The sequence below is a fragment of the Balaenoptera borealis genome (genome assembly GCF_965194805.1).
Source record: "Balaenoptera borealis genome assembly, chromosome: 5".
Taxonomy (NCBI): Eukaryota; Metazoa; Chordata; class Mammalia; order Artiodactyla; family Balaenopteridae; genus Balaenoptera; species Balaenoptera borealis.
The window spans coordinates 63,747,205-63,769,830 of NC_138862.1; the positions used below are offsets into that span (position 1 = coordinate 63,747,205).

Sequence of the window (22,626 nt, forward strand, 5' to 3'; positions counted from 1 at the left end):
CATCTGCCTTTCGGTCTATTTCTATCAGCTTCTCGTTCTGTAAAACTTCCTAACCAACCCGGAAAACTGGCTCAGAATGTTCAAATAGTGAAAAAATGTCCTCACAAAATTGGTCTCCCTTTTAGGTGAGAGAGACTCAGGGTACTTTTAAGCCACACTGTTAATGGTGGCTGTCTGTTGCTTTTCCCTGTGTTAACAGTCACTTGAAGAAATATGAAGGCTACTTTTTTACCCAGAACTGGGCTGCTGGTCTTATTCATCATCCATAACCTTCTCTAGAAGGTCAGTACAAACTCTGAAAAAAAGGAAAAGAATAAAGGAGAAGATAAAAACTTGGAGCTTCTAAAGTTGGATTTGGGAGTCTATTAGCAAATTCAAGTATGGGACAGGGCAAGGTCTTCTTGCTTGTTTAGTTACTTAATTAAAATCAGATATCCGTTTTCTTACAGGATAACATTTTACATGTCATTTTATTTTCCTTGGTTATTTTCACATTCCTTTATAACAATATTTTTTTGGTAATCAATTTTTTTTTGCTTCAATAACAAAATTAGTTCAATTTCAGAATGATGCACTCAGTTTCTTAAAACAGGGTATTAGAAAAGTAAATCTAATACATTTTAATAAAGAAAAAACCCCACCATAAATGTATACCTATCATACACATTTATCTAGGATCTATTGAGGTATACTAAAAAAGTATAGTTGCTGGGTTACATACATAGAAGTTGTTTTAAAATACTTTTATTCAAAACATTTATTGCATGTATGTTTAACAATGAAAAAAATTATTTCTCTGATGTCTCTCCAGAGCGAGATTATGTAAAGGTTACAAACCTCTGAAAGTGTCTCCAGTTTACCCAGGGAATGTGGGTTGTCATAGCAGGTCATCCACTGGGCCTTGAATCACAGGCATTTTGAAAGCAGGGCTTGACCCTTGATGGTGGATTTCACGAATGCCAAATCACTGGGCAGAGGGTGAGTCCTACGCATGGAGAGGGTTGCATTTATTCCTGGTCAGGTCACAGACGTAGGTCACCAGGCAAATGTCTCATTATCCCCTGGGGTAAATAAACTTGAATCTCCCAGGAAGACATGTCCCTATTTTTCTGAGAAGGCTATTACTGAAATTAGTCAAGAAAAGCAGTTATCTCCTTGTTATTTAAAACACTGCCAATGTAGAAAGGAACTACTTTACTCAGAGTAAGAAAACTTGAATTCCAGAACTAAGTTCTGTAACTTGGTAGCTAATACCTCCTTGGAAAAGGCACTTTACATTTCTAGACACTGTTGCTTCATCCACAAGGTGATAAAAATATATTTGACTACCTAAAATCCTGAGGCTACGAGAGATAAAGGAATGAGGACTAGGAGTTTCATATTTCAAATTTTGCCTAGAAAAAGACACATTTATCTGACACACATAAAGTATGCTTTTTGTCCCTTTCTGTAGTATACCCCATGAATTCATATCAACCTACTTTTTTGAGTTTAATTAATTAATTGATTAATTGATTTTTTGGTTTGGATGCTTGGTTCTCTCAAAGCAAAGCTGATATCAATCTGTAACACTTTGATTCCAAATGTCCAATATTTGATTTGTGAAGGTTTCAGTTTTCATTGTGAGATGAGAGTTGGTATAAGTATATCTCTTCTCCATGCCACACTCCACCCACCCAACCCCTGCCATCCTAAAGCTAAGTTACCTCTATGGCACGTTTGGAAGCTCACCAATTTTTGATAATTTTGAGATCATCAGGGTAATTTGAACACTAATAGTTTGGGGCTAGATGTTTAGCGTTTATATCCACAGGGCACAAAGTCTTCTTTAGCTCATTGAATTTTGCTTTAATTAATCCTGGCACAGCCTTATAAAGAAGGTGCATTCTGGTTTATGTTGAAGCTTGCTGTCTAGAATGTATTTGCCCTTTCTTCGTCCCTGGCATTTGTCCCTGTGATTTATTCTAGTCTGCTTTTAACATAGCTCAGAAAATGGGGTGAGAAATGGATAATTTAGTTGCTTACTTGAATTTCATAAGAAGCGTACTTTAAAACACCATCACTTCCAACAACATTTCAGTACCATCAAATCAAATCAACAAACAAAAACTTGCATGCAGTCAAAACTGACCACCCAAATAACAGGAAGTTGATTCCATTTCTAATAGTCTATAATGTGGGACAAAGTAACAATTAACATTTGTGTAAAGTTCACAGTCTCAAGCATTATCTCACTCAATTCTTATCCTGCTTTTATGAGACAAGAGTATAATATACCCATTTTAACAATGAGAAGATTGTGGTTCAGAGGAATTAAGTGACTTGCTTAACTATGCAAAGACTAAATAAAGAGGTATTATATGAATACAAATATCATGACTTCAACTCTGAATATGGACCTAGACCCCCCACCCCCCACTCCCACCCCACCCTGGCCACACACACACAATTTTCTAGAGGGTAGATTAATGGAAGTCACCTGACTTGTATTTGATAAAAAGGAACATAAAATGCTTTGATATAAAGACCTAGGACTGTTCCCAAACCTAATATTCCATGGTCTTTTCAAGTGACGAGCAGGTATCAATTATTGTTCTCTGACGTCTCCAGGGGGTTCCCAAGAGTAAGTACTCAAAACGTATTTCTTGACTGTGGAAAGATCAAGTACTTTCTTTCACCTCTTCTTCATTACTTTTCCAACATAATGTCCTGTTAACTTTACTATATGTACAGTCAGGTAACAATGCTTGTTCTCCTAAAGTGAGTGCATGGAGATCTTGAATAACACAGTATAGATCTTCTTCAACTTAGAATGGGGATACATCCCATAATACTCGTAAATCAAAAATATCATAAGTTGAAAATGCACTGAATACACCTACATTACCGAACATCAGAGCTTAGCCCAGCCTACCCTACCTTAAAGGGGCTCAGAATACTTACATTAGCCTACAGTTGGGGAAAATCATCTAACACAAACCTTATTTTACAATAAAGTGTTGAATATCTCATGTACTTTACTGAATATTGTATTGAAAGTGAGAAACAGAATGGCTGTACGGGTACAGAATGATTGTAAGTGTTCTTTACCTTGTAATGGTGTGGCTGACTGGGAGCTGCAGCTGCTGCTCCTGCCCAGCATCAGGAGAGAGTATCCTATAGCAAACCGTCAGCCTGAGCAAAAGTCAAAATTCAAAATTCCGCATATGGCTTCCACTGAATGCTTATCACTTTCACATCACCGTGAAGTCAAATAATCCTAAATCGAACCATTGTAAATCAGGGATCATTTGTAGATTTCACAAGTAGACGACTACAAGTATAGTACAATGACTTACTCTGGCACTTACACTACTGGTACTTACACTACTTAAATAATGTGGCTTTTAACAGTCACTTCCATTTTCACTTCATTTGAAGCTGAAGATATTATTTTCAGATTTCTCAGAATTAAAGGAAATAAACCTTTCCTGTCTGTCTTCTATCTTAGCAGCTATAGTCAAATATCCACTGCATACAATTCTGGCCTGTTTTTCAACCCCATTGAAATCAGGACGATCTCCTATAAAGAGCCTCTCTTTCATGACAAAGGGCAGATACCCAAGAGAGACTCCCTCACAATAGACATGTTAAGAATATGTAAAAAGAAAAGATAGGTTGGAAATGAGATGTAGAATAAAAATACATAGACAAATGCAAAAACTGGTGAAGATAAATTGTTTATAGTTAAGCTCAAGGAAAAAAACAACCTTTGACTGTGGCAAATGATGTTTGTGTGAGAAGACAATTATGAAGCAATGTGCATCACTAAGGAATTTAATACTTTGGCATGAAATTGGTGTCTAGAAAATGAAGTTATGTTTTAAGAGCAACAGATTGCAAATAGTATAAAATAGAATAAGTTACATTAGAAAGATGTTCATGATCTTTTAACACAACACCTGTGGAATTGTTTTTAATGAAAAACATTGAAAAATATGTAGCATTTTGTGAACTCTGGCTTAAATTCTCAGAAACACTTCTTACAACTGACGTCTTCCATGTTCTATATGGCAGATCCCTCTGATTTGTTAGGGTCAAAATACTCAGAGGATGCCCTCACCTTGGCACTAAGTAGAACCTGTCCCTGCTTTTTAGGCCTGGAGATCTCACTCTCTGTACATGCTTCTGGCAGATAGACAATGGGATCAGAGTTATGAATGACAGCCGGAGCTCAGTACAGTGTTCTGATAGAGTTCTGGGATTAGGGGAAGGGCAGAAAAGAAGAAAAGAAAGGCTCTGGAAATCAGATGAGGGATTCTAGAAGGTAACACATTTTAATTAAGCTTTCTCCAAACCAGCAGGGAGAGAAAATTCAGCCAATATTTTATTTTCCAATCTATATCTTCAAGGAACACATCTAGAAACTGTTTTGAGGGTGAGCTTCGATATATGTAAAGGACACAATTTGATTATGAACAGGCAGGAACTTGTGAAATATCAATTTTCATTATACCCATCTTTCATTATACCTACCAAGGACCTTATAAAACTATACAAAACATTATCGACCTCAACCATTAGTCAGGTGGTATTTCAAGTCTTTTAAGTCACTACTGCTCAGGGAAGGCTAAGAAGGATTTGCTTAAACCTGTAAAAACAAATTTCTTTGCAAGTTCTTCTACTAGCCATCTAGCCAACTTCTATCACCCACTACACATGCACGTGTGCGCGCGCGCGCACACACACACACACACACACACACACACACACACACAAACAGAATGCAGTTAGTTCTGCGTCTGTGTCCCAGATTCCTCATCTGTAGGATGTTGATAATAATAACTGTATGGTTGCAAGATTCGTGGTAATGTATTGTTGAGGACGCCACAGATGTAAGATGGACTTTTAACCTTAAATTTGATTTGGATGATAAGACTGATGAATGCCACACACACACACAAAGGAAGTATGAAAAGGTTTATTACTCCCAGAATGAGGCTTTCTGGAGAAAGCAGGGCAGGCTTCTAAGCAGGTCCAAAAATGGCTTGAAAGAGCACAGAGGGGTGTCCGGCTTAGGGTTTTCTGACAGATAGGGAGAGGGGCTGTGGTGAGAGTTCCCTTGCACAGGCCAGGGCTTGCTTGGTTTGAACCACCTGCTCTTGCCGAAGGACAGAGCACCTACGCTTTCTTACCAGCTTGTCTAGATGTGGGTCAGAAGGGTAAAGGCGAGTGGTGGGACTTGAAAGCTGTCAGTCACCAAGCCTCAAAAATACAGTCAGTCTCTTTATTAAGGCAAAGAAAGAATTTAGCGCAGTGCACCCGGTAGATGTCCAATAAATGCTAGCTTTTATTATCATTGTTCTTAACACAATTATCATGTCTATGTCTGTTCCCTGCTGCCTGGCTGGCGTGATGAGAAAGGAATTTTAGGACATGGATCTAAAAGGAAATCAGTATGAATAGGACAGAATTTGAGAGGCGGTGTGACCCAAATATTACACCAGAGCGACAGCTTAGAGTTACATTTAACACTAAGGTATAAAGTGCAGTGGGCTTGGATTCACTCCACCTGAGCTGAAATCTCAGCTCTATTCCTTAAGAGCTGCATGATTCTCAACAGTGGCTTACATGCTCTCAAACTTATCAGCTCAGTGCAAGTAATACCACCAATTCCACTGGGTTTTAGGAACAAGAACAGAAAGATAACAGAGGTGCCAGCATGTAGCAAACTGCCCAGTACTTATTAGATGCTCAGTGAACAGCAGTTGAATATGATTCTGAATATTACCTACGTAGCCACTTAACTTCTCTGAGGCTAACTCCCTGTATTTATGATATATGATATAAGGATAATAATGTTTACCTTACCTATCATGCAGGAGCGTGATCATCAAAATCAACAGGAGATCATGTATCTGATGGTACTTTCTAAAGGGAAGTGTATATATTGATAGAAGACATTATTATTAAACACACCCCCTATCACAAAAGCATTTAAGAGGAAATGCAGAAGACAAGTGTTAGACTCTTGACAGCACTCAAACACATATGGTCCCCTCACGGTCCCAACTTCAGGGGAGAATTCTTACATCAGGTTCACTTTTCACTGTATACTTGCTAACCATATTACAGTTGAACATTCTCCAAAGTCCTGGCATTTTCAAACAGAGCCAAGTAAGATTGATTTGCCTGAGGATCCCAGATACTCATTCCCTCTCAGCCAAGAGTCCCCATCTGTTGGCTCCAGTTCATATTTGAGATAACGTGCTCCCTGGAACCATCCATGTTAAAATCCTGACCTCAGAAAATAGACTCAGAAGATTCAAAAACTCAAGTTTTCATCAAGGGGGAATGATTGAAGAAGAATGAAAAAGGAAGAGATGTAATGAAAAGCAGGAAAGATAGGAAACAAAGATGTAAGTGGACGAAAGTTAGAAAAGTGCTTTTGGAAAACAAGTAAGAATGGTGAACAGGGCTGAGAAACATCTACTGCATTGGTTAGATTCATTCTAAGATGTCCAGCTTATTAGTCCCACCTCTAGGAGGGGCCAAAACACAGCCATTTCCTCTTTCCTTCTTTTCTTTCTCTTGTCTTCATGACTCCCCAACACTGAAACATCATTGCAGAGATATTCATGCCAGCTATGGATTGCTTTTTAGAACCATCATGCTTACTTAATTACCATAGGACAACTGAAGCAGACAGAAGCAACCCACATGTGCTCTACTGTGGCCATGCTCTCTCCCTCAACAATCATGGTGGTCAGTGTTCCAGAAGGAGGTGAAGCATAGTGGGGAGCTGCCCCATCTGCACTGTCGCCCCAACAAGGTGAGGGGATTTCTTCTTTGCTGGGGACTTTCACATCTCTCCTCTTTTTCACTATGCCAACTGGTGTGTTCAGTCAGGCATCCTGGCAGTCACATGCTTGCTTATGCAAAGAAAATTTTCCAAACTAACTATTTGGAAAATATGCAGTTTTATTCAATTGTAAGAGGAAGATGTACTTATTTATCCACATTCAATCTTCGTGTCTGGAAACCCTGTGGAAACATCGTAGTAAAACTTTAGTCATGACACAGTGTCCTTGGCCTGAATTCACCAAGTCACGGTTTTACTCAAGGATGAACCATGTTCTGGCATTTTGTGTTCACTCTTTTTCTTGTCTTATAAAAATCGGTTAATGTGGAAAATGTCCTTAATTATTTGGTTACATTCTGCCTTCCCAAATGGAGAAATTACTTGGAGGGATGAAACAACATTTTTCTTCTGTGTTTCCCCAAAGCACACACTATGGTTTCAGAGTCTAGTAGGTAATCAAGAGATAGTGTCATCAGACTGATTAAATGACAGCACAGCATTTTATGTTTTTTAGGAGTAAAATAGCACTCATATTTCAACAAGGGCTTGTTCCCCTGTAAATTACTGATTTAGAATCGCAATTGAAAACAGCAGAGCTCACCTGCCCAAACAACTTCAAATGAAACAGTAACTTTTGTTACAGTATTTTGGAGTCATATCTGTGAAATGCAACTGACACCGGCACAGAGTAGAAATGGTTTCGACATGGCAAGAAAACGCCTCTTGACTGACGGGAGCGTGCTCTGCTGCCTTGACAAACAAGTAAGAATCCAGCCGCAATCTGTTGGAGTCTCAAGGCTCACAAACCTGCCAGATTGCCATCTTTGTGCTGAATGCAAAATAATCACAGTAGCTAGAAATGATAAATTGTGGATGGTTGGGGTGGGGAGAAACACATTTAATCAATCTCTCCTTTTCATTCTGCAGGCTCCAACCGTGAACCCTGCATTCCCTCTAGGAGAGAAGAGTTTCCATTCGTTTTTTTGTTTTGTTTTGTTTTGGCTGTGGCATGTGGGATCTTAGTTCCATGACCAGGGATCGAACCCACAGCCCCTGCAGTGGAAGCACAGAGTCTTAACCACTGGACCACCAGGGAAGTCCCAAGAGTTTCCATTCTTAACTTCTAGAGGTAAGAGTGTCTCATTTCTCTATTCCTGAGTCATCTTACCCATGGCTTTTCTCTATAATCTACATTTGGATTCAGCTTGTTGATGATATTCATTGAATAGGCTCCCGTGACTTCCGAGGGTCTATAAAGTACCAATTTTTAGCTCTTTAATTTCTTAGACCCTTCCCAGTCTGGCTTCTCTATCTATCATCATGGTTGCCATTTGAGGTATCAAGGCTTTACTGAGTTTTACAGTGTGTCAGGTCCTATGCTAAAGATCTTACTCTGTGGGGTTGTTCTGAAGATAAAAGGGCATTAAATGTATAAAGCACAATATAAATTCAAGTCTTCAAGATATAATTCCTGGAAAAGTAGACTCATTTTTAATTCTCTCCTTTAACTTGTCAAATCAAACAGCTATGAATAATCATCTCTTTTCAAATAGTTATTTTTCCTCTTAAATTTACCATTATATAAAGGACAAAGGACTAAATCTTATATGAAAGTTAATCATAAAAATTCAAGTGACCACAGTTCCAATTAGCTTTCTTTTATCTATCTCTTTATCATTCTCATCCTATGCTTTCTCTCCCCTTTCCCTCCCTCCAACGTCCCCCACCCCACTTACTGTATCCCAAGTGGTCATTTATAAAAGCTCAACACTGTCATATTAAAATTCAATATGTCACAGATCAAACCTATGCTTTCTTGAAAAAATCTCAAGCTCTTCCTATTTCACTCTCACTGCTAACTCCCCTGATACACATCAAGCTGGTACTAGGGTTCACTACAGCCTTGGGACCAGGCTATGCTTCCAAAGCGCATTCCCTTCTACTGAGACCACACTCAGCAGTAATATGGAATGGAATTCTTCAGTCCAGACAGTTACATCCTTATCTATTCACAGGGCCCTGCTTTCTCCCCAGAGATCAACCTGTTCCTGAACTCACTCTTGGACTTTAGGGATCTTGAGGAAACAATTGCTATTTTAACCACATAGTTTAAGCTACCTATGCAATGATTACTTCTCAACACATCCATTGCATACCTTTGCCCATTTTTCTGATGCCACCTCTGTAGAATACACAAGATATTTTCATGGTGCATTATTCAGAATATATCTCCTAGGAAGCCTTTTTATTTCCTTATTTTCAGAGTCCTGTTTCAAACCTTTAACTTAAAATTCATCTTTTTTCTTATTTTCTGTTTATCCTTATATATCTCTCATGTCTCTCATATGTTTACTCTTTTATCTACTACAAATAGAAATAATTTCTTTAAAAAGCATGTTAGTTTTACATCTCAAATGGAGAATCAATACATTCTTGTTTATAATAGCATTGTAGAAACACAGAACTGAAAGGGATATCAAGATACTCAGGTTGGTATTGATAATAATGGCTGAAAGTAGTAGGTGGGGAGATACTAGTGATGCTCAAGCTGGTTGCCACACTTTTCTCAACAGTTGGCAGCTTGCTGGCATTTCTGAGGGTGGGGGACACAAGTCCAGGGGTGACAGCTCTTTCCTACTCCTTTAAGAATCTTTGTGAGGGGGAGAGAGAAGATGGCGGAAGAGTAAGATGCGGAGATCACCTTCCTTCCCACAGATACAGTAGAAATACATCTACACGTGGAACTGCTCCTACAGAACACCCACTGAACACTGGCAGAAAACGTCAGACCTCCCAAAAGGCAAGAAACTCCCCACGTACTTGGGTTGGGCAAAAGAAAAAAGAAATAACAAAGACAAAAGAATAGGGACGGGACCTGCACCAGTGGGAGGGAGCTGTGAAGGAGGAAAGGTTTCCATGCACTAGGAAGCCCCTTCGCGGGCAGAGACTGCGGGTGGCGGAGGGGGGAAGCTTCAGAGCCACGGAGGAGAGCGCAGCCACAGGGGTGCAGAGGGCAAAGCGGAGAGATTCCCGCATGGAGGATCGGTGCCGAACAGCACTCACCTGCCCGAGAGGCTCGTCTGCTCACCCACTGCTCGTCTGCTCACCCACCGGGGTGGGCGGGACTGGGAGCGGAGGCTTGGGCTTCGGTTGGATCGGATCGCAGGGAGAGGACTGGGGTTGGCGGCGTGAACACAGCCTGAAGGGGTTAGCGCACCACAGCTAGCCGGGAGGGAGTCCGGGAAAAAGTCTGCAGCTGCCAAAGAGGCAAGAGACTTTTTCTTGCCTCTTTGTTTCGTGGCGCACAAGGAGAGGGGATTCAGAGCGCCGCCTAAACGAATTCCAGAGATGGGCGTGAGCTGCGGCGATCAGCGCGGACCCCAGAGACGGGCGTGAGACACTAAGGCTGCTGCTGTCGCCACCAAAAAGGCTGTGTGCAAGCACACGTCACCATCCACACCGCCCCTCCCGGGAGCCTGTGCAGCCCGCCACTGCCAGGGTCCCGTGATCCGGGGACAACTTTCCCGGGAGAACGCACGGCGCGCCTCAGGCTGGTGCAACGTCACGCCGGCCTCTGCCGCCGCAGGCTCGCCCCGCATACATACCCCTCCCTCCCCCAGGCCTGAGTGAGCCAGAGCCCCCGAAGCAGCTGCTCCTTTAACCCCGTTCTCTCTGGGAGGGCAACAGACGCCCTCAGGCGACCTACACGCAGAGGCGGGTCCAAATCCAAAGCTGAACCCCGGGAGCTGTGCGAACAAAGAAGAGAAAGGGAAATCTCTCCCAGCAGCCTCAGAAGCAGCAGATTAAAACTCCACAAACAACTTGATGTGCCTGCATCTGTTGAATACCTGAAGAGACAACGAATCATCCCAAATTCAGGAGGTGGACTTTGGGAGCAGGATATATTAATTTTTCCCCTTTTCCTTTTTTTGTGAGTGTATATGTATATGCTTCTGGGTGAGATTTTGTCTGTATAGCTTTGCTTTATAATAGTTTTATTTTACTTCACTATATTATATCCTCTTTCTTTCTTTCTTTCTTTCTTTCTTTCTTTCTTTCTTTCTTTCTTTCTATTTTTTCTCCCTTTTACTCTGAGCCGTGTGGATGAAAGGCTCTTGGTGCTCCAGCCAGGCATCAGGGCCGTGCCTCTGAGGTGGGAGAGCCAACTTCAGGACACTGGTCCACAAGAGACCTCCCAGCTTCACGTAATACCAAACGGCAAAAATCTCTCAGAGATCTCCATCTCAACATCAAGACCCAGCTTCACTCAACGACCAGCAAGCTACAGTGCTGGACACCCTATGCCAAACAACTAGCAAGACAGGAACACAGCCCCATCCATTAGCAGAGAGGCTGCCTAAAATCATAATAAGTCCACAGACACCCCAAAATACACCACCAGACGTGGACATGCCCACCAGAAAGACAAGATCCAGCCTCATCCACCAGAACTCAGGCACTAGTTCCCTCTACCAGGAAGCCTACACAACCCACTGAACCAACCTTAGCCACTGGGGACAGATACCAAAAACAACGGGAACTACGAACCTGCAGCCTGTGAAAAGGAGACCCCAAACACAGTAAGATAAGCAAAATGAGACGAAAGAAAAACACACAGCAGATGAAGGAGCAGGGTCAAAACACACCAGACCTAACAAATGAAGAGGAAATAGGTAGTCTACCTGAAAAAGAATTCAGAATAATGATAGTAAGGATGATCCAAAATCTTGGAAATAGAATAGACAAAATGGAAGAAACATTTAACAAGGACGTAGAAGAACTAAAGAGGAACCAAGCAATGATGAAAAACACAATAAAGGAAATTAAAAATACTCTAGATGGGATCAATAGCAGAATAACTGAGGCAGAAGAAAGGATAAGTGACCTGGAAGATAAAATGGTGGATATAACTACTGCAGAGCAGGATAAAGAAAAAAGAATGAAAAGAACGGAGGACAGTCTCAGAGACCTCTGGGACAACATTAAATGCACCAACATTTGAATTATAGGGTTCCCAGAAGAAGAAGAGAAAAAGAAAGGGACTGAGAAAATATTTGAAGAGATTACAGTTGAAAACTTCCCTAATATGGGAAAGGAAATAGTTAATCAAGTCCTGGAAGCACAGAGAGTCCCATACAGGATAAATCCAAGGAGAAACACGCCAAGACACATATTAATCAAACTATCAAAAATTAAATATAAAGAAAACATATTAACAGCAGCAAGGGAAAAACAACAAATAACACACAAGGGAATCTCCATAAGTTTAACAGCTGATCTTTCAGCAGAAACTCTGCAAGCCAGAAGGGAGTGGCAGGATATACTTAAAGCGATGAAGGAGAAAAACCTACAACCAAGATTACTCTACCCAGCAAAGATCTCATTCAGATTTGATGGAGAAATTAAAACCTTTACAGACAAGCAAAAGCTGAGAGAGTTCAGCACCACCAAACCAGCTTTACAACAAATGCTAAAGGAACTTCTCTAGGCAAGAAACACAAGAGAAGGAAAACACCTACAATAACAAACCCAAAACATTTAAGAAAATGGGAATAGGAACATACGTATCGATAATTACCTTGAATGTAAATGGATTAAATGCTCCCACCAAAAGACACAGACTGGCTGAATGGATACAAAAACAAGACCCATATATATGCTGTCTACAAGAGACCCACTTCAGACCTAGAGACACATACAGACTGAAAGTGAGGGGATGGAAAAAGATATTCCATGCAAATGGAAATCAAAAGAAAGCTGGAGTGGCAATTCTCATATCAGACAAAATAGACTTTAAAATAAAGACTATTACAAGAGACAAAGAAGGACACTATATAATGATCAAGGGATCGATCCAAGAGGAAGCTATAACAATTGTAAATATTTATGCACCCAACATAGGAGCACCTCAATACATAAGGCAAATACTAACAGCCATAAAAGGGGAAATCGACAGCAACACAATCATAGTAGGGGACTTTAACACCCCACTTTCACCAATGGACAGATCATCCAAAATGAAAATAAATAAGGAAACACAAGCTTTAAATGATACATTAAACAAGGTGGACTTAATTGATATTTATAGGACATTCCACCCAAAAACGACAGAATACACATTTTTCTCAAGTGCTCATGGAACATTCTCCAGGATAGATCATATCTTGGGTCACAAATCAAGCCTTGGTAAATTTAAGAAAACTGAAATCATATCAAGTATCTTTTCTGACCACAACGCTATGAGACTAGATATCAATTACAGGAAAAGATCTGTAAAAAATACAAACACATGGAGGCTACATAATACACTAATTAATAACGAAGTGATCACTGAAGAAATCAAAGGGGAAATCAAAAAATACCTAGAAGCAAATGACAATGGAGACATGACGACCCAAAACCTATGGGATGCAGCAAAAGCAGTGCTAAGAGGGAAGTTTATAGCAATACAAGCCTACCTCAAGAAACAGGAAACATCTCGAATAAACAACCTAACCTTGCACCTGAAGCAATTAGAGAAAGAAGAACAAAAAAACCCCAAAGCTAGCAGAAGGAAAGAAATCAGAAAGATCAGATCAGAAATAAATGAAAAAGAAATGAAGGAAACAATAGCAAAAATCAATGAAACTAAAAGCTGGTTCTATGAGAAGATAAACAAAATTGATAAACCATTAGCCAGACTCATCAAGAAAAAAAGGGAGAAGACTCAAATCAATAGAATTAGAAATGAAAAAGGAGAAGTAACCACTGACACTGCAGAAATACAAAAGATCATGAGAGATTACTACAAGCAACTCTATGCCAATAAAATGGACAACCTGGAAGAAATGGACAGATTCTTAGAAATGCACAACCTGCCGAGACTGAACCAGGAAGAAATAGAAATTATGAACAGATCAATCACAAGCACTGAAATTGAAACTGTGATTAAAAAACTTCCAACAAACAAAAGCCCAGGACCAGATGGCTCCACAGGCGAATTCTATCAAACATTTAGAGAAGAGCTAACACCTATCCTTCTCAAACTCTTCCAAAATATTGCAGAGGGAGGAACACTCCCAAACTCATTCTATGAGGCCACCATCACCCTGATACCAAAACCAGACAAAGATGTCACAAAGAAAGAAAACTACAGGCCAATATCACTGATGAACATAGATGCAAAAATCCTCAACAAAATACTAGCAAACAGAATCAAACAGCATATTAAAAGGATCATACACCATGATCAAGTGGGGTTTATCCCAGGAATGCAAGGATTCTTCAATATACGCAAATCAATCAACGTGATACATCATATTAACAAACTGAAGGAGAAAAACCATATGATCATCTCAATAGATGCAGAGAAAGCTTTCAACAAAATTCAACACGCATTTATGATAAAAGCCCTGCAGAAAGTAGGCATAGAGGGAACTTTTCTCAACATAATAAAGGCCATATATGACAAACCCACAGCCAACATTGTCCTCAATGGTGAAAAACTGAAACCATTTCCACTAAGATCAGGAACAAGACAAGGTTGCCCACTCTCACCACTATTATTCAACATAGTTTTGGAAGTGTTAGCCACAGCAATCCGAGAAGACAAAGAAATAAAAGGAATCCAAATCGGAAAAGAAGAAGTAAAGCTGTCACTGTTTGCAGATGACATGATACTATACATAGAGAATCCTAAAGATGCTACCAGAAAACTCCTAGAGCTAATCAATGAATTTGGTAAAGTAGCAGGATACAAAATTAATGCACAGAAATCTCTTGCATTTCTATACACTAATGACGAAAAATCTGAAAGTGAAATTAAGAAAACAATCCCGTTTACCATTGCAACAAAAGGAATAAAATATCTAGGAATAAACCTACCTAAGGAGACAAAAGACCTGTATGCAGAAAATTATAGGACACTGATGAAAGAAATTAAAGATGATACAAATAGATGGAGAGATATACCATGTTCCTGGATTGGAAGAATCAACATTGTGAAAATGACTCTACTACCCAAAGCAATCTACAGATTCAATGCAATCCCTATCAAACTACCACAGGCATTTTTCACAGACCTAGAACAAAAAATTTCACAATTTGTATGGAAACACAAAAGACCCCGAATAGCCAAAGCAATCATGAGAACGAAAAATGGAGCTGGGGGAATCAGGCTCCCTGACTTCAGACTATATTACAAAGCTACAGTAATCAAGACAGTTTGGTACTGGCACAAAAACAGAAATATAGATCAACGGAACAGGATAGAAAGCCCAGAGATAAACCCACGCACATATGGTCACTTTATCTTTGATAAAGGAGACAAGCATATACAGTGGAGAAAAGACAGCCTCTTCAATAAGTGGTGCTGGGAAAATAGGACAGATACATGTAAAAGTATGAAATTAGAACACTCCCTGACACCATGCACAAAAATTAACTCAAAATGGATTAAAGACCTAAGTGTAAAGCCAGACACTATCAAACTCTTAGAGGAAAACATAGGCAGAACACCCTATGACATACATGACAGCAAGATTCTTTTTGACCCAGCTCCTAGAGAAACAGAAATAAGAACACAAATAAACAAATGGGACCTAATGAAACTTAAAAGGTTTTGCGCAGTAAAGGAAACCATAAACAAGACCAAAAGACAACCATCAGAATGGGAGAAAATATTTGCAAATGAAGCAACTGACAAAGGATTAATCTCCAAGATTTACAAGCAGCTCATGCAGCTCAATAACAAAAAAACGAACAACCCAATCCAAAAATGGGCAGAAGACCTAAATAGACATTTCTCCAAAGAAGATATACAGATGGCCAACAGACACATGAAAGAATGCTCAACATCATTAATCATTAGAGAAATGCAAATCAAAACTACAATGAGATATCATCTCACACCAGTCAGAATGGCCATCATCAAAAAATCCAGAAACAGTAAATGCTGGAGAGGGTGTGGAGGGAAGGGAACACTCTTGCACTGTTGGTGGGAATGTAAATTGATACAGCCACTATGGAGAACAGTATGGAGGTTCCTTAAAAAACTACAAATAGAACTACCATACAACACAGCAATCCCACTACTGGCCACATACCCTGAGAAAACCATAGTTCAAAAAGAGTCATGTACCAAAATGTTCATTGCAGCTCTATTTACAATAGCCAGGACATGGAAGCAACCTAAGTGTCCATCATCAGATGACTGGATAAAGAAGATGTGGCACATATATACAATGGAATATTACTCAGCCATAAAAAGAAATGAAATGGAGGTATTTGTAATGAGGTGGATGGAGTTAGAGTCTGTCATACAGAGTGAAGTAAGTCAGAAAGAGAAAAACAAATACAGTATGCTAACACATATATATGGAATCTAAGGAAAAAAAAAAAAAAGGCCATGAAGAACCTAGTGGCAAGACGGGAATAAAGACACAGACCTACTAGAGAATGGACTTGAGGATATGGGGAGGGGGAGGGGTGAGATGTGACAGGGTGAGAGAGTGTCATGGACATATATACACTATCAAATGTAAAATAGTTAGCTAGTGGGAAGCAGCCGCATAGCACAGGGAGATCAGCTCAGTGCTTTGTGACCACCTAGAGGGGTGGGATGGGGAGGGTGGGAGGCAGGGAGATGCAAGAGGGAAGAGAAATGGGAACATATTGTATATATATAACTGATTCACTTTGTTATAAAGCAGAAACTAACACACCATTGTAAAGCAATTATACTTCAATAAAGATGTTTAAAAAAAAAAAAATCTTTGCTACAGAGGAAAAAAAAGGAGCCCATATCTAGAAATCTCAATATTTGGAGTAAGGGAAAACATAATTTTGAGATTAAAAATATTGGGTCCTGAACCGAATATAACTTCCATCTTATTTTAAGAAGTTTTTAAGATGATGATTCAAATATCTCGCTTGGTAATCTGTTTGCTATTGCAATCCCTTTTTTTATCCGTGAGGCTTAACTGACTCTGTGTTCTTAGCAGACACACAGGACAACTGATCTGAATATTCTGCATAGCAATTCTTTATTTTAATTGGATTAGGCTTCTTCTAGTTTTCTTTTTCTCGGGGAAACATTTCTAATTTTTACCATTCCTCATAATCTCTCTTCTCTACTCTGTTTTAAAAATCATGCTCTTTAGTAGCTATCTACATTCTAAATATCCTTTTGTATTAAAAAAAAAAAAAACACAGAGATGAATTTTGGATGCACGTGTCTTCCTATTACAGCTTCATCTGAACGCTTCAGGATCCATTGCACAATTCTATGGATATAAATAAGGAGAAATAACCCTAGAGGTGAAGCTGCTGTTGTTTTTCAGTTCAGCCAATTCCCACCTTCTCTGTGAAAGTGTCCAAAGGTAAGCCGACCCCTGCAAGCACTGGGTCAGTCATGTAGTCACATTCTACTATCTGGTCTTAAGTGTAAGGATTGTTTTGCCAAAAGTGTGAGTATCATTGCCTGTATCCTAAAAATAAAGTAAATCTTGAAGCAATAAAAAGAGAAGATGTAAATGTTTCTTTTCTTCCTGAATGTAACGTACTTTTTGCCAGTAGGGAATGAAAATTTCATAACAAATGCAGTAAAATTAAGCAGTGAGCACAGAAAGTTGTCAACACACTGCAGGGTATTCAGCTGAGAGCTACAAAGTATAATTAACCTGATAAAGCAGAGAGAAGAGTTGTACTATCAAATTCTCCATTTTTGAGATTTGCTATAGTTAAGCAGTTTATGGGTCCAGAGTCTGAGTTAAAAATCAAAAAACAAAACCGTGGCTTGAGGCTTATTTCTGGAACTCTGGCTATTATTACCCAGAACCTTCATGTCATCGTGCCACTGTACCCAGAAACAATCTTCAGACTTTCAGATATGTCTGGATATGTTTAGAAATCAGTGTACAGATGAAATATACATGAAGCCACACATTCTTGCAGCCATTCATTCTACACATATTTACTGAGCATCTTTCATGCACATGAATTTTGTGAGTGTGTGTGTGAAACCTGGGGAGTACCCAAGAATGTTTGCACTGATTATAATTGGTACATATGAAGTCACACTGTGGATGTCCATATGTCTGTCTTCCCACAAGAGTGTATCCTCCTCAAGGACCAAGAACAAATCCTTATATTTTGTTTCCTTAGTCCCTTCAAACAGAATGGATGATTGACTGCTAATTAAATTAATGGCTTAAAAAGAAAAAGAATGCCTTACACCTACATGTGTTGTTATGACTTTGAGTGAAGTCTTCCATCTCTTTGGGCTCTGTCACGTGTCCTCCTTTGTGATACACTGAGATGGACTAAGAGGCATGTGTGTTGTGGTGCATAAGGATACAACTTTGACATCACATTTCCTTTAGAAGTTTATGATCAAATAAGTTAAACTGGTCTTCAAAATAGATATAATCTGAACAGAAATGTACTTCATGTCTGAATGTATTTCCCTTTGTGTTTACTTCTAAAACCTAAGCTTTTTCACCTATGCTGTAACATTCTTAAATGGGGTCATTTTACATGGGTAACTCTGATCTCTGTTTGTTGATTCATTGGTTTTTCTGACTTGAGGCAAGAAAAAGAAACTAACTGACAGAGATATACCAATTTTCACCTTAGAAATTATAGTTTCCAAATACTCACAAGTGAAGATACCATAAACTTTAATGATTTAATTAAGCTAGTGGTAAAAAGCAATACGTCTGGGAGGGTGTTAGTTACAAAAGCAGGGGAATTATATGATTTTCAGCAAGGTCGTCTGGAAAGAATTAGGCTTTGGAACCTAAACAACTAGATTCAAAATCTGATTCCTCCCTTGAATGGTATTTTGCTGTGGTTTACTCTTTCTTTATGTTATTTTTCTCATGCAAAATGGTGACACTGTTACATATTTTGAAGAAGTGTTGGGAGATTTTGTAAATCATCCAACATCACGCTGGTTTCTTTTCTCCCCACGTTGACTAACACTGAGACTGGCAGAACTCTGTGGGCTCAACAACCATTATGATAATAGATGCTGCCATGCAGGGATGAGCCGTAAAAACCATCCACTGAGTTCCTTTCCCTGATGCATCTCTAACTTTATGGAGTACTATTTACATTTACCATTTCTGAGCAAGCAATTAAAACTACCAATTTTAAAGAACTGAAGAAATAAATATCTCCATAGAAATTTAGTGAACTGTTACTTAGTCAGGTGTCATTCATGCTTTTTTTTCTTTATCTTTAGAAAGAATAACACATTTGCTTGCAAAGCAAAAGATTCTGTGACTTACCAACAAGATCTGGCTGCCTTTTGCATGTTATTTGTTGTTACGGCAAGGGACGTTCTAAGAGTAACAAGAAAAGATAACATGGGAACATGAATAAAGTAATAAAGCCAGTTGTTATGGCAACCAGTTCTCCCAGAATAAGGGGTTGAATGAGCTCTCTCCTTAGTACCTTCTCCCTATTCCCCAATTTTGAGCCGAAGAAGACACATCTCTTTAGGTAGGCATGAGGATTATTAAAAGTACTCTATGGCATATATTTTTTTAATCTCTGTGATTCTCTTGTATTTTGAGTGATACCTAGCTTGTGGATGTATTGTTTTATCACTTAGGCATTTTTTTATTGAATCCTTTGCAGTGGAGATGATTGCTAGTGCTAATCAGATTCTTAGCCTTTCTACTCTAGAAGAATATGTGTCCTGGATTTCTGTCATTGAACTTTGGTGAGATGGGGCTAACAGTGAGTGATTAGTGTGGTGTGCCAACAAATGGTAGAACACTGCTAGGCAGCTGGTGTGGGTCACAAGGGGTCAAGGCAAAGTTATGATAGAAGAATTGGATAAAGATCTCTGAACCCAGGCTACAAGACTGAGGAAGCATGGTTTTCACTTTCTATGTTCCTACAGTTATTTGAGATGTCTGCAAGGCAGCATTAGGAACTGGGGTCAAAGAGTTAATGCTTCACAGTTCCTTGGACACTACAGATAGGAATGTGGAAATAGCCCATGATAGCAGTGACCCCAACAGTGGCAGGGGATTCCGCCTAATTTTATGCAGAGACAATGGCCCCTGGATCTGAAGGAACTTGCTGAACTCTGAATGGGTCCTATTCCCCATCCATATGCCACGGCAGCAGCAGCTTCTCTGTATTAATGGGAAAACAGAGCCCTGAACTCAGATGGGTTAGAAACTAAACTTTCATTTATCTGTTTCTTATCAGAGGTCCTTACAAACTTTCTGCCACTACAGAGAGACAGGAGCTATGAAGCAGGCTTGACTTCTCACTGTGCAAATGGAGCTTAAACAACCTAAAATGTAAGCAACCTAGGAGAGGTTTCTCTTCTGCTGCTATCGCCACTACTAAGTCACTTCTTAGAAGAGGAGAGAGTGTGCTGCTCTAAGAAAGCAACATTCACCATATCTAAGAATGGCTTCAGATGATGTCAACAGTTCATGATGCTGGATGTTTTCCCACCATCCAGAGAGGAATCCATTCCAGGGGTCCTCATGCCCTTAGCATGGCTATCAGGGTCCTCTGCTAGTACTCAATTCCACTTCCTCACCCTGCACGTGGAAGAGAAAAAGGGGGTTGCTACATTTTGTCACATATATCTTTTAGAAATAACCTGTTTTCTTGCAATAGGATCACAACAAGGTTACCTGCTTAACAAAATTCCCACCCCTTCTCTGAGTGTACGGATCAAATCTTTCTGTGATTCATTTCAACAAGCACTCCTTGAAGCACCTTTATCTAATGGTATGAATCAAATGGGCAATCAATAAATATTGGATAATGATGGATAAATTTTAAGCCACAGAGTAAAGACTGTGCTGCTGAGCTGAAGGAGGTCAGTTTTTCTCTGGCACAGTAAATAATAATTTCATTTTATGTACACACTTTGGGTAGTCAGATCCTCCAACAGTAGAGCATAATTGAAATGAAACAAAATTCCTTCAGCGACCACTGACCACTGGTAAACTTTCATATATATAATGCAGCCCAATATGACTACAATAAGCAGCTAATAAAATGTTGGCCTTTGACCTTCCATGACTATTCATTTTAGTTCCTTTCTTACCCCAGGAGATGCATCCTTGGATATGTGTGTATGTGGGTGGGCAACTACTCTCTTGCATTTTCTGGCAGTCTTTCGCAATCAGTGGTCCTGTCAGACCCAGTGTTTCAGTTTCGTAACTGTAATTGGATTGTCTGACTTCCTATTCAATTGGTACATGATTCTTCTTATTTCTCTTTTTAAAAAAAAATCAATAAGTGGTTTGTGGTAACTTTAATAGAGAGAAATCAGGTTTTACCATTTTATGGAGTTGACATTTCAACATTTATCCCCAAAAAGACCATTGGGTCTGTCAGATCCAAGGCATAGGTTTTAAATTAATTGGATTGTCTGATCCCAGGGATGTACAATAATATGAATACATTTCATGGTGGAAATCAAAGAGCTATACCACCACTTCTTTGAACTATAATGCCTTGAACTCTATACTTACAAATAGAAACAATTTTTCCTTTTCTTCCCCTCTGTTTGCAAATTCCCTCAACTTATAATGAAGTTATAGAATTCATGAATAACTTTATGTTTAAGCCTGAGACTGATGTTAAAACTACTAAAACACTATGGGTATGAATGTGTTTATACATTTACATGTATATATAAAGTCCATATGTTTACACATATATATTGACTTTAAACACACATTCACTCATGCATATGTGACACAAAGACCTGGATACTTCCATTTTTAAGAGTAAATCATATTTCATGCATTTCTGCAAATACTACCTGACTCTATGGAACTTTGCTACAAGATGAAGATGCAAAGATGAGTAAGGCAGAGTAACTGCCACCAAGAATCCTGAAGGAGGATAGACAGTTTCTGCAAAATAGTCAGTAAGTCCACATCTCTTAGCTTTTGGTTAATAGCTTGGTTCATTTTAGGATCCGGTTTGCACCACTGGTTCTGTACTGACTTGAACAAAAATACATTTCAAAATAATATAGGGTTTCGACTAAAGACTTGGGGCTACTTGCTTAAAATCAGATTCATTCCACATTTCATTGCTATCTGTAAGTATTCATTCTGCAGGAGGTAGAGGTTTTTCCGCTGGATAGAGATCATTATCAAATGTTGCCATCTTCCTCTGAAGCATTCACTATTAACTGCTGTTGGAAGCAGGATTCTAGACTGAGTGGGCCATTGGTTTGTTCTGGTAGGACAGTTCCTGAGCTTTAATGGGCATACACTGTCTGGAAGAAAAAGAAAAAACTATCGGAGACAAACTTGAATATTTTGAGTAGCGCTTAATGGATTAATCTGGTGTGTAGAACTTACCGTTTCATTTTTTAATTTAATTTCATTGCTAAACATGAAACCTTGAAGTTCAGGAGTACAAAAAGAAAAAAAAAAATCCAGGTCATGATAAAAAGTCCCCTTAGCCAACTCTACTTGAAAACCAGATTTGTACATTTTCAAGCTGGTTATTTACTGGGGGAGGAGTTAAGTTAGAACAAGACTATAAAGGGTAGCAGGCTCTTTCAGGACTTCAGCACAAGGAAGGGATGAGCAGATACTGATTGCTATAGTTTTTGGCTACATTTGCTCAGTAGACCTCATTCATCTGTGGTCTCTGATCGAAAAGCCAAGGCAAAACACCGTCTCTCCATGTGCCATGTCAAAATTGGGACTGAGATTTGCCTGATTCAATTTAAAATCAGTCATGGAGAAACAATTTCTTAACAATGGCCTGAATTATCTGGACTTGATATTTCTTTTAGAAAAATT

General features: G+C 39.3%; 1 long non-coding RNA gene across 1 annotated transcript in view; it reads left to right on the forward strand.

The window, feature by feature from the left end:
- The window catches only part of LOC309630078, a 90,345-nt gene that overhangs the window by 60,115 nt on the left and 7,604 nt on the right, over positions 1 to 22,626 (forward strand). The gene's annotated exons all lie outside the window — the stretch shown is intronic.